Genomic DNA, 15,321 nt, shown 5'->3' on the forward strand with positions numbered 1-15,321 from the left:
ATGGGAAAAAACACTAGACTTGGCAGCTGCAGACATGGGTCCAAATTTTACCTGCAAATCATTCATTCTGTGGTTTTGGGCCAGCAAGTAAACTCTCTGAGATTCAGTTTCCACAGCCCTTCCCAAGGTCTGTCTGACTACTTTTGGGTGTACAGGTGGGCTAGAGTACTCCTGAGTCCCTTGGTGTGTGGTACTGAGCCTCACAACTCCACAAGGCACTTTTGTTTATGGATGGATGTATAATTAGTTGTTAAAAAAGGGGGAGGGAGAGGAAGAACGGCTTAAGTTGCCATGATGCTGATGTCGTTCCCCTGAGACTCAGTTTCTCCTATGGTAACATGGGGGTATAAACAGTACCCACTTCAAAATGTGTTGATGAAGATTAATGAGTTAATACAAAGATCTCAGAACAGTGCTGGGCACATAGTACTCGATAATCTTTGATGTTATTATTATTAGTAAAGGTCAGGTTGCAGGGACTATGTACTTGGAAACTTTCCTTGCCCCAGGCCAATGTCGTGCCTTGGTGGTTGGGTTGGTGGCCTTGGTCACGAGACAAGGGGGTGGCCAAGCTGCTGCCAGGTGGAGCAATGGCATAAGAGTTACCCGGGATTCATGGGAACACGAGGGCATCGATTTATGACCCTGGCATGGATTTGGGGCTGAGATCTGGAAGCCTAGACCTTCTCCGTGGCTGGTGGCTGTGAGAGACACATATTGCATCATTCTTGTTATTTTTTGTGCCTGGAGCAGAGCAGAAGCTTTTCTTGGTTCAAACAGGAGTCATGGGCAAGGCCAAGCAGAGAAGCAGGGCAGCTGTCAGGAGAATTCAGGCTGGAGTGGGCTCAGTGCCCGGGCCGGCAGCCTGTGATAGGGAGGAACACTGCCCAGCCGTGACCCCACCCACCTGCCCTTGTCCAGCTGCTTGGGAGGAGGAAGGAAACTAGCATTTTCCCACTGCCATTGTGTACCTGACAGGTTCATCAATCTTAGCTCAGCTCATTCTCTTAACCTCTCAAGCTGGTTGAGAGGTTCTTTGTTTATAGAAGAGAAAGAGGAGAGGAGAAGGGTCCAAGGCCACAGGGAGGGGCAGAGCCAGAATACAAGCCTGGAGCCTCAACTCCAAAGCCCACCTTCCTTTCATGGCACTGGATGGATCTCACTGGCCCAGCTGTGACATCACCGGCAGCATCTGGCCTATCTTTAATCAACATGTGCATGGCCAGCATGGACAGAAATTCACCTAGAGGCGGCCAGCTCCTGGCACTAATGGCCTGAAGAAAGGAGAAACTTAAGCCCAAGACTCCTTCCTGGTTTGAGTATCCTTCGCTGGCTGACCCCATCTTTCACCTTCCGGCCCCCAGGGACCTGGAGAGACCCTTGGCCTGGAGGGGGCAGCCTGTCCCAGTGCCAGCCCAGCGGGCTTGCCCCTTGCAACAATAGCTGGAAGGGCCTTTTGGAGCAAGTACTTCCTGAAGTGCCCAGAACAGCCGCCGTCCTGGGGCTTGGGAACCATCACAGCTCACGCCAGCTTCCGTGCTCTCAGGAGCGCCTGGCCTGTTTTGGGCTCTGAGCTCTGGGAGGGACAGGCAGACCAGGAGAACAGGGCTCAGACTGCTCAGAAGCCTGGACAGTCTAGGACAGACCTCAGGTTTTCTTTTGTTTTGTTTCTGTTTGTTTGTTTGTTTTCCTTTCCCAATGAAGCTGGAGGGAAAATCCTGGATTCTCAGTTTTCTATACCCTCCTGTAAACCAACTGCCTCATCCTTGATCTTTGTACTGCTGTCATCTTTCTTTGGGCTTTGTAAACAAGGAGGGGGAAAAGGAAAAAAAAAAAAAAAAAGCAGCTAAGGGACTCCCCTGGTGGCGCAGTGGTTAAGAATCCGCCTGCCAATGCAGGGGACATGGGTTCGATCCCTGGTCCGGGAAGATCCCACATGCTGCGGAGCAACTAAGCCTGCATGTCACAGCTACTGAGCCCACGTGCCGCAACTACTGAAGCTGGTGCTCCGCAACAAGAGAAGCCACCGCAATGAGAAGCCCGTGCACCGCAATGAAGAGTAGCCCCTGCTCGCCGCAACTAGAAAAAGCCCACACGCAGCAACGAAGACCCAATGCAGCCAAAAAAAAAAAAAAAAAAAGTATATTAAAAAAAAAGCCAAAAGGAAGAAATAAATTCTAGAATCAGACGATACACTCAGTTATTCATTCACCAACATTGAATGAAGCCTGCTACATGCAAAACACAATGGGGAACCATCCAGTAATACTGGATTACTCAGTATTTGCTCACTTTTGTACTTATCTACTCATTTCATACAAATGACATAGCCCTGCCCAGTGCCAGGTGTTGTGGATGTGGCAATGCCTGGGTGGCTTGGGCGCTGCCCAGTGCGGAAGGCAGACAAGTGAAACAGCAGTTGAAATACCTGGTTTATGTGGCGAGTTCTGGGAGGGGAAGTATACTGTGGGTACAACCTCTTAGTGGCCTCCCGTTGCTCTCCCTTAAAGATGTGCTTTTTCACGGGCTTCATCTCCTGTCTTCAACTTCCTGCTAGCTCTCTACTTCATCTATCCTGTTTACATCTACACTGCCTGGAAGGTTCCACTTCCAAACCTTCGGATCACAGGCGAAACATCATTTACCAGGGGAAGTATTCCCTGACCCCAGATGTGGTCAAGTTCATGTCCCGCTGCTACACACTCTCTGGTACCCTTTATTTTGATTAGTGTCGGTCATCCCATTTAGACTATAAGCTCCATGAAGCCAGAGGTCATATCTATTTTCCTTATTATTATACCTCTGGCACTAAGTATAGTCCCCAGGTTAAGAAGCCAATAAATATTTACCAAATGAATGAATAAACAAAAACGCAGCACAAGATTAAAACTCTTAGACAGGGAGAAGCTACCCCTCCGTGTTCTCTAAGTCAAAACAGCAGACCCGAGACCCCGTTCCTTTGCTTGGACAGCAGTGTAATCCAGGGGTCCCCCAACCCCCGGGCTGCAGACCGGTACTGGTCCGTGGCCTGTTAGGAACCGGCTGCACAGCAGGAGGTGAGCGGCAGGCGAGCGAGCGATGCCTCATCTGCAGCTCCCCATCGCTCCCCATCGCTCGCATTACCGCCTGAACCATTCCCCCCGCCCCGTGGAAAAACTGTCTTCCACGAAACCGGTCCCTGGTACCATAAAGGTTGGGGACCATTGGTGTAATCCATCCATCCTGCTGTAATGAACTGGAGGGCTGATTAAGAGCTTATGTAGGGCTTCCCTGGTGGCGCAGCGGTTAAGAATCAGCCTGCCAATGCAGGGGACACAGGTTCGAGCCCTGGTCCGGGAAGATCCCACATGCCACAGAGCAACTAAGCCCATGTGCCACAACTACTGAGCCTCCGCTCTAGAGCCCGCGAACCACAACTACTGAGCCTACGTGCCACAACTACTGAAGCCTGTGCGCCTAGAGCCCGTGCTCCTCAACAAGAGAAGCCACTGCCATGAGAAGCTCGCGCACCACAACGAAGAGTAGCCCCCGCTCACTGCAACCAGAGAAAGCCTGTGCGCAGCAACGAAGACCCAATGCAGCCAAAAATAAATAAATAAATTTATATTAAAAAAAAAAAAAGAGCTTATGTAAATGTCGAAACCCTTGGCAGCCTTCATTTCCCTCCGTTTTTGCCATGACTCAAAGCACGGGAATTTGTCAGAAGAGAGAGCTTTCAGAGAATACCCACACCCAATGGTGGAAACCTTAGAAGAATGGAGTGCAGGGAAACGTCCCTTGGTGAGGGATTAGGGGGGTTCTGGACAGGTTTTCAAAGGCATATGGAGCTAAGACGTCAGTGTGAACTTGTTCCTCTGACAGAATCTGAAATGCTTTTAACCAGCAAGCTTCCAAGAGGCTTTTAAGTGAAGAGGTTAATGTTGTAGGTTTATAAATAAATAGACGTTTGTGGTGACTTCCCTGTGGTTCATGTGACAGGGTAAACTGCGGGGAGAGGAGATGACACCTTGCATCAACAGCTTAATTGCTTCTTCTGCCTCTTGGTTCAGTGAGCAGGAGAAGAGAGAGCCCTGAATGAGGTATCAGGAGTCCTTTCTTTCTCATCCTAGCCTTGCCTCTGATGAGCTGTGTGGCCGTGGGCCACTTAGTAACAGTTCTCTGCCTCCATTCCTTCATTTGCTCAATGAAATTGAAAAAAAAATTTTAAAAAACCCTCATCGAAGTGTAAAATTAACTTGTAGTAAGAGTCTCTAGAACTTACTGAGTCCTTACTATGTGTCAGCACTTGTATAAACTCCGTTGATCTTTACAGTGGCCTACAAGACAGATTTTACTATTATTGCCCCCATTTTACAGATGAGGACACTGAGATACAGAAAAGCTAAACACCCTACCTTACCCAAGGTCACACAGCTGGTAAGTGGTGGAGCCAGGATTTGAACCCAGGCTGCCTGGCTCTGGAATCAGTTTTAAGGACTGTGCTATACTATATACTGTCTTTCTAGGTAGGGGGTGCGTGGCTTGGGAAGGGCTTTAAGAAGAAGACCAGTTGCTTCCTGGCTGGCCAGGATCTCAACAGAGTCCTCAGTGGGAAGGAGAAGCGGGGAGTGGCGGCCAAGGAGAGATATTATTTCTCTATGGTAACTGCGCCCTCTGGAAGGTGAGCTTTCCGTTTTTATGGCTAGTATTGGGGAATAAGAGTGCTGAGACTCTGGGCTGGGAGACAGATATGGACTTGAGTCCAGGCTTGGCCACTTGATGTGTGACTGTTAGGGTGAATTACTGATCTGAGTTTCAAAGCTCACCTGAAAAACGGGACTGTCAAATGGACCTAGAGATTGTCATACTAAGTGAAGTAAGTCAGATAAAGACAAATGTCATGTGATACCACTTATATGTGGAATATGAAAAAAATGACACAAATGAACTTATAAAACAGAAACAGACTCACAGACATAGAAAACAAACTCATGGTTACCAAAGGGGAGAAGTGGGGGGAGGGATAAATTGGGAATTTGGAATTAATAGATACACACTACTATATATAAAATAGGTAAATAACAAGGACCTACTGTACAGCACAGGGAACTACATTCAGTATCTTGTAATAACCTATAATGGAAAAGAATTTGAAAAATAATACATACATATATAACTGAATCACTTTGCTGTATACCTGAAACATTGTAAATCAACTACATTTCAATTTACAAAATGGGACTGTCAAGGTTATAGAGTGTTGTATGGATTACATAAGAAAATGGCTGGTACATAGTAGGTGTTCAATGAGTTTCTTCCCTCACCTTTTTCTCATAGCCCCAAGAAGATGAATTTATTTAGTGTCAGTCACACCTTGAAACTGGTTTGGGATATGTTTATTCCCTGGGTTCTTCAGAGAAGCTGCATTTATCTATCAAAGAGCAATTTCCTTGTCCTTTGGTATAAGACAGGTGACCATGTCCTGTGAGGTTTTAGCCTTATTAGGGGTAGGGTCTGAGCCCCATTCCAGTGATGAAGTGGAAATGGACATGAAACCATTGGATTCCATATACTTTTACTGGGCACCATTTCCGGGCTAGGTGTCTGAACCCGGGAATTTTGTTGTTCAACTAGGAAGCCAAGTGGCTGATTGGCTGTGGCCTTGGGTGTGAGACTTGAGGACCAGGGTAAAGCTTCTTATTAAGGAAGCAGGAAGCCAGGATCACTGGCAGATAAACCCAAGCCAGCGTCCATCATGGCGGCTTGGAGTCACTTGCCAGAGGGTCCAGATGCAGGGTCCAGTGAGGCCAGGAGGAATAGGGATTATACATAAAAATTCAAAAGCTGGATTGGATCTGGAGAAGGTCAAGGTCCAAGCAGGGAAGGTTCTAGATAAGCCCAAGTAGATATATGTAACCTGAATTTATGGAAAAGAGGTACATGGCCTGTGAGTGCCAGGTGCTAGTTTAAAGACAGAGGGTGGGGATGGGGTTCAGGTGGTGTATTCAGCATTGGAAGATAGCCAGATAAAACCTGAAATTCCCTGGCCACAGCAGCTGGGGTGGGGGGGAAAACATTCAGGTGGGGGGATCACATTGGAACAGGAAGGAAAACTGACTTTGGTTCTGTCCCTACCTAGGTGATGATAATAATATTTGCATGTATTGAACATTTACTGTCGGCCAGGGGCTGTGAACATGCAATCTCCTTTAATATCCACAGCAAGCCTGCAACATTAAGACCTATTTTCTACATCATATAGACAAAGAACTTCTGGAGTTCAGGAATATAAGATGACTAATGTTGGTGTTGGTCAAATATTTAGAAAACAGGAGGGCTGGACCAGTGATTTCTGACTCCTTGGCTTCCTCTCTTGGCATGTTTTCTGGGCTCCTGTGTTTCCTCTATCCATATCCCTTCTTTTCCCCTGGCCAGGTCCTAGAAGTCCCTTGTGGTTTAATTAGTAACCAGAAAATTTGCTGGCTGTTGCCATTTCTCCCACTTGGAGGTTCTTAACAAAGAGCTGGTGTGCCTTTTCTCCCTCTACCAACTTGGCTACCTGATCTGAGGACAGCTTCCTCTACTAGTGTTAGGATTTTAAGGGGGTGCAAATTTCCTGTGCTTAGGATAGAGCAGGGGTCCCCAAGCCCAGGGCCGTGGATCAGTACTGGTCCATGGCCTGTTAGGAACTGGGCCGCACAGCAGGAAGTGAGCCGCAGGTGAGTGAGTGAAGCTTCATCTGTATTTACAGCCGCTCCCCATTGCTCGCGTTACTGCCTGAGCTCCGCTTCCGGTCAGATCAGCGGTGGCATTAGATTCTCATAGGAGTGCAAACCCTACTGTGAACTTCACATGCAAGGGATCTAGGTTGTTCACTCCTTATGAGAATCTAATGCCTGATGATCTGAGGTGGGGCTGAGGTGGTGATGCTAGTGCTGGGGAGCGGCTGCAAATACAGATTATCATTAGCAGAGAGGTTTGACTGCACAGAGACCACAATAAATCAATTGCTTGCAGACTCATATCAAAACCCTATCAGTGAGTGGCAAGTGAAAACAAGCTCAGGGCTCCCATTTATTCCGCATTATGGTGAGTTGTATAATTATTTCATTATATATTACAATGTAATAATAATAGAAATAAAGTGCACAATAAATATAATACACCTGAATCATCCTGAAATCATCTTCCCCCTCCTCACAGTCCATGGAAAAATTGTCTTCCATGAAACCGGTCCCTGGTGCCAAAAAGGTTTGGGACTGCTGGGCTAGAGGACCCTCGAGTAGCACCATATAGGGTCCCTCATGAGCATGACCAGTCAGCTGACAATTAATGTCATTTCAGGACAAAACCTTGAGACATGTTCTTCTTCCAATGAATGATGTCCTTGCCCACTGGGAAGTCATCCCCACTGATGCCTGTTTACCTATGTTCTGCAGCATTCATCCCAGGGCTCTGGAGGAAGCCTGTCTGTCCCAGTGTCCTTGCAACATTTTACTCAAGGTCTTCTGGGTTATGCAAACAGAACACCTCAGGCAATATTCTAATGGCCACTTAGAGATGGGAAGGAAGATTAGACTCCCTTATCATTGGGCAGAAAAGTGTAAGACTTGGTCCATGTCCTCAAGGTGTTGATACTGTCATAGACACAGGTGGATAGAACATCAGAAACAGCCATGTGGTCAGTCTTGTCCCCCATCCTCTCTTCTAAGTGTAGGGCCTGAAGGCTAGTTTTGGTATCTGCCTGATTGTTGAAGGTGGTTCCTTCCCTCTACCTCATTCACTCAATATGTATTACTTGAGGTGCCTAATATGTGTCAGGGAATGTTCTAGATGGTAGTGATATGAGATAGACCCTGCTTTTGCAGACCTTGCAGTTCCATGGGGGTGACTGATATGAGAATAGGCAATTGCCAGTATGATAAGCACTCTCATCGGGGAGTAGCAGGTGTTATAGGGACTCATAAATGGAGCACCACTTAATGAAATCAGGGAAGACTTCCTGAAAGAAGTAACAACTAAACTATGCCCACACTTGTGAGGAGTTGGTAAGGAGTGAAATTTCCATGAATTGTGTCATCAAGGCTTGAACATTTTCTTACTCCAAAGGGGATGGTCATACTAACTGTATAAGTTGAGATTGAGCAGAAGTTTGAAACAAAGATGAAAAATTCTAATTAAAGACTCATATAAAATTTTTAAAAAGGTCAAAATTTTCTCTTCCATCTCCCTCACCCTTAGGGCTGGGAAGACCCACCTGGGTATGGTTAGATTTTTTGAATCCTGATTGACACTGACAAACAAGAGGATGTTTAAAAGAGGGGGTCCTCAAGAGGTGGAGAGACTTGAACCCTGGTCATACAAGGATAGGATTGTATTTCAAAGGTGATACAGTAAGGCAGAGGCATAGCCACGAGAAATCTCACATTTTGCCTGGGACAGAGTAGACCTCCATCCTCCTCCTATGCTTTACACACACATACACTCCAGATGGAATGCCCTATATGATGACTCAGAGTCATTAATAACATGACCACTTGTGCAGCTCCAAGATTAGACAGCCAAAATCCAAGAGTCTGTTGTTCTGAAGTGGTGCTGGGTGGGAAGCACTCTCTCCAGAGACTGGGCAGGGTATGACTTGCCAGAGGAGGGATCATAGAATGTTTAGACTGTGACTCATGAAGGTCGTAGATGAATAAATAGCTCTCTTTCTGCTGTGACTGTTGACAGGGCTGGTGACAGCTTACCTTTGCAGTTGCCAAAAAAAAAATCTGACTCTGATTTTTGACAAGTTCAACTTTCCTAACCAGCCAGACCCTTCAGAGGGACCACCTTGAACAAAGACCTGGCCGAATGCAAATGACAATGAAGCAACGGGTGATCTTTAAAGGCATGAAATCAGAAAAGCAGACATCTCCTCCCAGCCAAAGAAGAGTCATCACTGGGAAGGGAGGATTGGAGGAAGAAAGTTTTCTCCCTCCAGGACTGGGGGGATGGTTATCTTGTTTCTTCATGTGGCTAGTTGGCCATAGACTACCACTTTGTTAACAGTCTTAGAGCCTCATGATTCCAGTGAGAAGAAAAGTGGTCCTTTTTGGGGAAACGACTATATAGTTTAGGATATATTTGGCTGCAAGTAACAAAAAAATCTGACTGATAGTGGCCTAAGCCTAAGATGTTTGACTATCTCATGTAGCAGGAAGACTGGAGGTAAGTAGTCTAAAGTGAGAACTGCAGCACAATTGTGTCATCAAGATGCCAGGAGCCTTTCCATCCTCCATACATACATAGGTCACTGATTCTTCTGGTTGCCCCATGGCTGCAAGATGGCTACCATATCCCCAGACATCACAACAATATTCAAAGATAGAAAGGTGGTAGGGGGTAGGGCTGTGGAGAGGCAAAAGATCCTTTTCCTGGAATAACTATGCCATTTTATCAATGAAGGAACAAAGTTATCTCAGAAGCCCTCCCAGCTGACTTACACTTATATCTAATTGATCAGAACATTATTAATCAGAACTGGGTCACATGTCCATCCTTAGCTGCAAGGGAGACTGGCAAAGTGAAAATGTTAATGGAATAGCCATGAATGACTTAGACTTATTATGATTCAACCCGTCAGGTCTGGACACTTTGCTCTCTTGAATAAAACTGATGTTCTGTTGGCAAGGAAGAAATTTATTGGAGGCAGGGAATGGTTTCTACCACATACCCTTAGAAAGCTACTTAAACATTATGCTATGAAGGCACATCATTAGTATAAAATTTAAAAGAACAGGGATAGAGGTGTGAGTAAGTAGAATTTTCAAGACAGGAAGGTCTACAGGAATGTGATGGATCCCAAAGACCGTTAGCGGGCGCTCACAGAAGATTGCAGAGAAAAACAACAAGTCACCTAACGTGCCCTTTGCTATACTCATCCTCTGTGAACCTTCCCTTCCCCTCCAGGCAGAGCCCCAGTCCTTCCTCCCTGCTCCTGTGGCACTTTACACGCACCTTGATCATACCCATCAACAGGAATTTATTGTGTCCTTACTCTGTCCTGGTCCTATGCTTGGTATCTTTCTGTATCAGTTCTGGGAGACTTCCCATGGCTTTCTATTGTCATCAGATAGTGGGCATTCATGGAAGGTAATGCAGGTGAACTTGTAACTTAGCTCACAAGGCCCCTTGTGCTCACTCCAGGGTATGTACTTAACTTCTCCAGTCTCATGTCACCCCGCCCCCTTGTCTTTGAATCCTGAATTCATACAGGCTCAACTCACAGAAGCTGCCCCTTCTTCTCTCGACACCTTTGCACTGCAATCCTTCCACACAGAACACTCTTCTTTCCGTTCTGTGCCTCACCAACCTCCGCTCACCCTTCCGGCCTCAGCTTAGGTGTCGCTTCCTCTGGAAAGCCTTTCCCAGCCCAGCTTTGCTCTGTGCTCTTTCACACTCTGCGTATCTCATTAGCATTACTCTGGGTTTCCCAGTGGTGGGACTGGGTTTCTTTCACCCCTTCATTGCCAATGCCGAGTACAGTGCCCGATCCATCCTGGCTGAATGGCTGAGTGACAAACGTTATTTTATCAAACATTTTGTGCCAGATCAGTTGGCAGAACCCACAGTTGCAGCCCTGGTCAGGAGGAGATTGCTGAGCACTAGAGCTGTAGTGGAATAAACCCTGGGTCAGTTGCCCTGTCATTGTGTGACCCTGGATGAAGCATGTCTTCTCTCTGGGCACCAACATTTTTCTTCTCAGAGTGAGAGACAGAGAGCGAGAGAGAGGTGGTAGTGGTGGGCAGGAATTTGTTTTTTTAAAGCAGGAAATGTCCCCTTTGTTTCATTTCCCAAAAGAAATATCACACTGAAGTCTGATTTCGAAAACATAATAGCGGAGGGGCTCTGGCTGAAGCAGATGCACACCAAGTTTTTGTTGCTGTCGTAACAAATCACCGCAAAGTTAGTGGCTTAAGACAACGTGAACTGAGTATCTTACAGTTCTGTGGGTTAGCGGTCAGAGGGGTCTCACTGGGCGAAAATCAAGGTGTTGGCAGGGCTACATTCCTTTCTGGAAGCTCCAGGGGAATATCCATCTCCTGGTCTTTTCCAGCTTTGAGAGGTGATAGTTCTTGGCTCATGGCCCTTCCTCCATCTTCAAAGCTAGCAACGTGGCCTCTCTCTGACCATCCTTCCATAACCACAGCTCTCTCTGACCACAGCTGGGAAAGATTCTTCACTTTCAAGGCCCTATGTGATTAGACTGGGCCCATGTGAATAATCTTGGGTAATCTCCCCATCTCAAGGTCCTTAACTTAATCATACCCGTAAACTCCCTTTTGCCATGTAAATCAACATATTCACAGGTTCTGGGGCTTAGAACATTGACATCCTTGCGGGTGCCATTATTCTGCCGACCACAAGTCAGGGGGAGAAAAGTGGAGGGGGGGGTAGGAGCCTTTCTCTCTGGCTTTCCCTTCTTGAGCAGCCCTTGCCCATCACAGTGTCCCCTGAAGCCCTAGAGCAGAGTTAAGGATACCAATGGTCTCTCATTTCTCCAAAGAAGACATACAGATAGCCAATAGGCACATGAAAAGATGCTCAACAGTGCTAACTATTAGAGAAATGCCAATCAAAACTATAATGAGGTATCACCTCATACCAGTGAGAACGGCCATCATTAAAAAGTCTACAAATGCTAAATGCCGGAGAGGGTGTGGAGAAAAGGGAACCTTCCTACAATGTTGGTGGGAATGTAAATTGGTACAGCCACTATGGAGAATGGTATGGAGGTTCCTTAAAAAACTAAAAATAGAGCTACCATATGATCCAGCAATCCCACCTCTGGGCATATAACCAGACAAAACTATAACTCAAAAAGATACATGCACTCTATGTTCATAGCAGCACTATTTACAATAGCCAAGATATGGAAGCAACCTAAATGTTTATCGACAGATGAATGGATAAAGAAGATGTGGTACATATATATACACAATGGAATATTACTCATCAATAAAAAAGAATGAAATAATGCCATTTGAAGCAACATGGATGGACCTAGAGATTATCATACTAAGTGAAGTAAGCCAGACAGAGAAAGACAAATACCATATGATATCACTTAAATGTGGAATCTAAAAAATGATACAAATGAACTTATTTACAAAACAAAAACAGACTCACAGACACAGAAAACAAACTTATGGTTACCAAAGGGGAAAGGAGTGGGGGAGGGATAAATTAGGAGTTTCGGAGTAGCAGGTACAAACTACTATAAATAAAATAGATAAACAACAAGGTCTTAACTATATAGCACAGGGAACTATATTCAATATCCTGTGATAAACCATAATGGAAATATATATCTATCTGAATCACTTTGCTGTACACAAGAAACTAACACAACATTGTAAATCAACTATACTCCAATAAAAAATAAAGCAGAAGATCTCAGTGGTCTCTAAGATCTCTTCTGGCTTGAGCTACTGGGCTGAATAGCTCTATGACCTCGGAAAGTTATTACCTCTCTGTCCCTCCATTTTCCCAAATGCAAAATGTGGACGATAAGTCTGTCCACCCAACAGGGTTGTGCTGAAGTTAAAGGAAACAATCTATGCAAAGCGCTTAGCCCAGTGCTGGCACACAGTCCATGTTCAGCAAACGTTAGCTAGTTTCCTTAGTAGGTGCCTAAAGGTCCCTTTCCAGTCCAATATCTGGCTCCATCACCCCAATTCAAAACGTACCTGCAGCAGATGGGATTTTCATCCCATCTCCCATTTCCTGGGTCATTTAGCCACCACACTGAAAATTTTAAAATGTTTCAGTTATTTGACCTCAAAAACAAAGTATATTTTTGTGTCTCTGGAATTAGAGATATTTCTTCTTTTGAGCATCTGGGGAAAATGGGAACTATGGTGGGTACCAAGGAGAATGGGAAGGTTGGGAGATAGCAGGGGTCTGCTCACACCAGAAGGCAGTGTGCAGGCCCTGGTGTCTATTTAGGAACATATAAAAAGGGCTGAGGCTATGGCCGTGAGACAGCTTATGAAACACAAACACCAGGGAAGTTTACCAAATAGCAGGCTCGAATTTTATAGCTTCTGGAAGAAGTACTACATTCCAGATGACAATAAAAATCTGGTCTTCTAAAGGTACACAGCCCCTCGGCTTGAAGAAATGAACCCACAGGAATGTTCAAGGGAGGGATCATTCCTTCTCAAAAGATACATCTCCCTTCTCTTGTCTCCAAAGCCTCACAGTGGCATCTTGAGCTAGAACCGCTGGGCGTCCAGTGGCAGTGACCTTAAGTGGACTCATCTTCTCTGATTCGATCATACCACTTGGAGGATTCTACCCTAAACTAAAATGTGGAAAAATTTTATGCACAAAGATGCTAATTTCTGTATATACAACAGTCTTAAATGGAAAGCATCTCAAATTGGCTGTATTAGGAGAAGGACTTAGAAAATTACAGCACATCCAGATAATGGAATATAAGGCAGCCAGCGCTCACAAGAAGCTTTGCATAACCTGAGGAACTGTTTAGAGCATGTTAACCGAGAAAACAAAGAAGCAGGATACATATTTGTATATGTGATCTAATCTGTGTGTTTTTAGGAAATATATCAAAAATTTTCTTTGTGCTTGTTCCCAGGTGTCCAAAGTATGGAAAAGGGATTCCTCCTTCTTATTACTGTTTTTCTCTATTTTCCGTCTTTTACAGCCGAATGAATAGCATAGTGTTTAAATACATTGGGTATGAAGGCAGACTGCCTACTGACCTGCCTCTTAACCTCTCTGAATCTCAGTTTTTATTTGTCATGTGGGAATAATAATCATCCCTAGTTTGTAGGATGGCTCTGAGCATTAAAGAGATAATCCAGGTGAAGGGCTTTGAACCCTTTTGAAGGGCTTTGACACAGCACTTTGTACATAGTCAGTGCTCAAGGGATGCCAGCTGGTGTTTCTATTTTCAGATTACAAAAGTATCTCCAACAAAACTCAAAACTGTAAAAAGAGGACTATATAGTTTGCTTTCCTGCCTTTAGTTCAGTCAAAGACTTACCCCAAAGGGTTATTTAACAAACATTCTTTTTTCTGGTCCTTAATTACCTATGATATTTTGGGAAGCAGCTAAATAGTCAGCAGCTGAAAGCCTTTTGAATGAGAATACTCAGCTCTTCTCTTTGGAGAAAAATCTAAGACCCTGGCTTTTTCTTCATCTGCCAACAACCCCTGCTCTTCTACTTTCTCTGAGAGTCAACTCCTGTCCCTCAATACTTCTGGGAGGTCTCCCTAGGTGCTCATCTGTACATCTCCCAACTGTATCAATTTGGCTGCACATAAGAGAAAGCTGATAGAAGAAGTGTAAAGGAGTGTATTAGTGACTTAGCGCAGCATAAGAATGTGTCACAAACTTAGTGGTCTAAACAACACGCATTTATTAACTCACGGTTTCTGTGGATCAAGAGTCTGGCATGGCTTGGCTGAATCCTCTGTTCAGGGTCTCACCAAGCTGCAATGAAGGTGTCAGCTGGACTGCATTCTCATCTGGGGGCTTGTCTGGGGAAGAATCCACTTCCAAGCTCACTCAGGTTGTTGACAGAATATATTTTCTTACAGCTGTAGGACTGAGGGTCCTGACTTCTTGCTGTCTGGAGGCCTTACTTAGCTCCTAAAGTTCACTCACAGTTCCTAGAAGTCTCCCACAGTTCATAGAGGTTTTCTGTAGTTCCTAGAAGCCACCCATAGTTCCTGGCCATATGAGCTTTTCCAACATGGCTGTTGGCTTTATTAAGTTAGCAGGGAGAGTATCTATAGCAAGTCCACTAACAGGGTGAAGCCTTATATAACCTAATGTAATCACAGAGGGACATCCCATCACCTTTGCCCTATTCTATTGGTTAGAAGCAAGTCACAGGTCCCACCCACGTTCAAGTGGAGTAGATGGGAACCCCAGGGCCACTCGCAAGTCTGTCACCACCACAAGGAAGGGGACTATTTTCTCACGGTAACAAGAAGTCTTACACAGGAAGACAGGGGTTGAGGAAGCATCTCCATTTCGCCATTCACACCCAGGCTCTTTCCTTCTTTCTGTTTTACCATCGTTTATCCTTTTGATCATAAGATGGGTGCCGCTCCTCTAAGCTTCACATCCTCAGGAGGCATGAAAAAAGACAACACACACATGACCCACTAAGTACGAGTCTATCAGGAAAACAATAGATGCCCAGAAGCCCCACCCACATGTGTGTGCATTGACGCTCATTGACCTCATCAGTATCACCTGGTTGTGTCTACTGCACAGGCCATCGGAAAATAGATACATTTTAATGAGCCGTATCCATGGGACCC

The 15,321-nt window shown here is 45.3% G+C and overlaps 1 long non-coding RNA gene across 2 annotated transcripts in view; it reads right to left on the reverse strand.

Moving 5' to 3' along the window:
- LOC103017446 (uncharacterized) overlaps window positions 1–14,973 on the reverse strand; it is a 39,787-nt gene extending 24,814 nt beyond the window's left edge. The window contains exon 1 of one of the 2 annotated variants that reach the window (XR_009009301.1): window positions 14,420–14,973. This is a non-coding gene — a long non-coding RNA (uncharacterized LOC103017446). Of the gene's footprint in view, window positions 1–10,247; window positions 10,404–14,419 lie in introns of those variants that run through there. The other variant, XR_450896.2, reaches the window with a different exon arrangement.
- Between the last annotated feature and the right edge of the window lie 348 nt (window positions 14,974–15,321).

The sequence above is a fragment of the Balaenoptera acutorostrata genome, chromosome 9 (genome assembly GCF_949987535.1).
Source record: "Balaenoptera acutorostrata chromosome 9, mBalAcu1.1, whole genome shotgun sequence".
In the NCBI taxonomy this organism is placed as follows: domain Eukaryota; kingdom Metazoa; phylum Chordata; class Mammalia; order Artiodactyla; family Balaenopteridae; genus Balaenoptera; species Balaenoptera acutorostrata.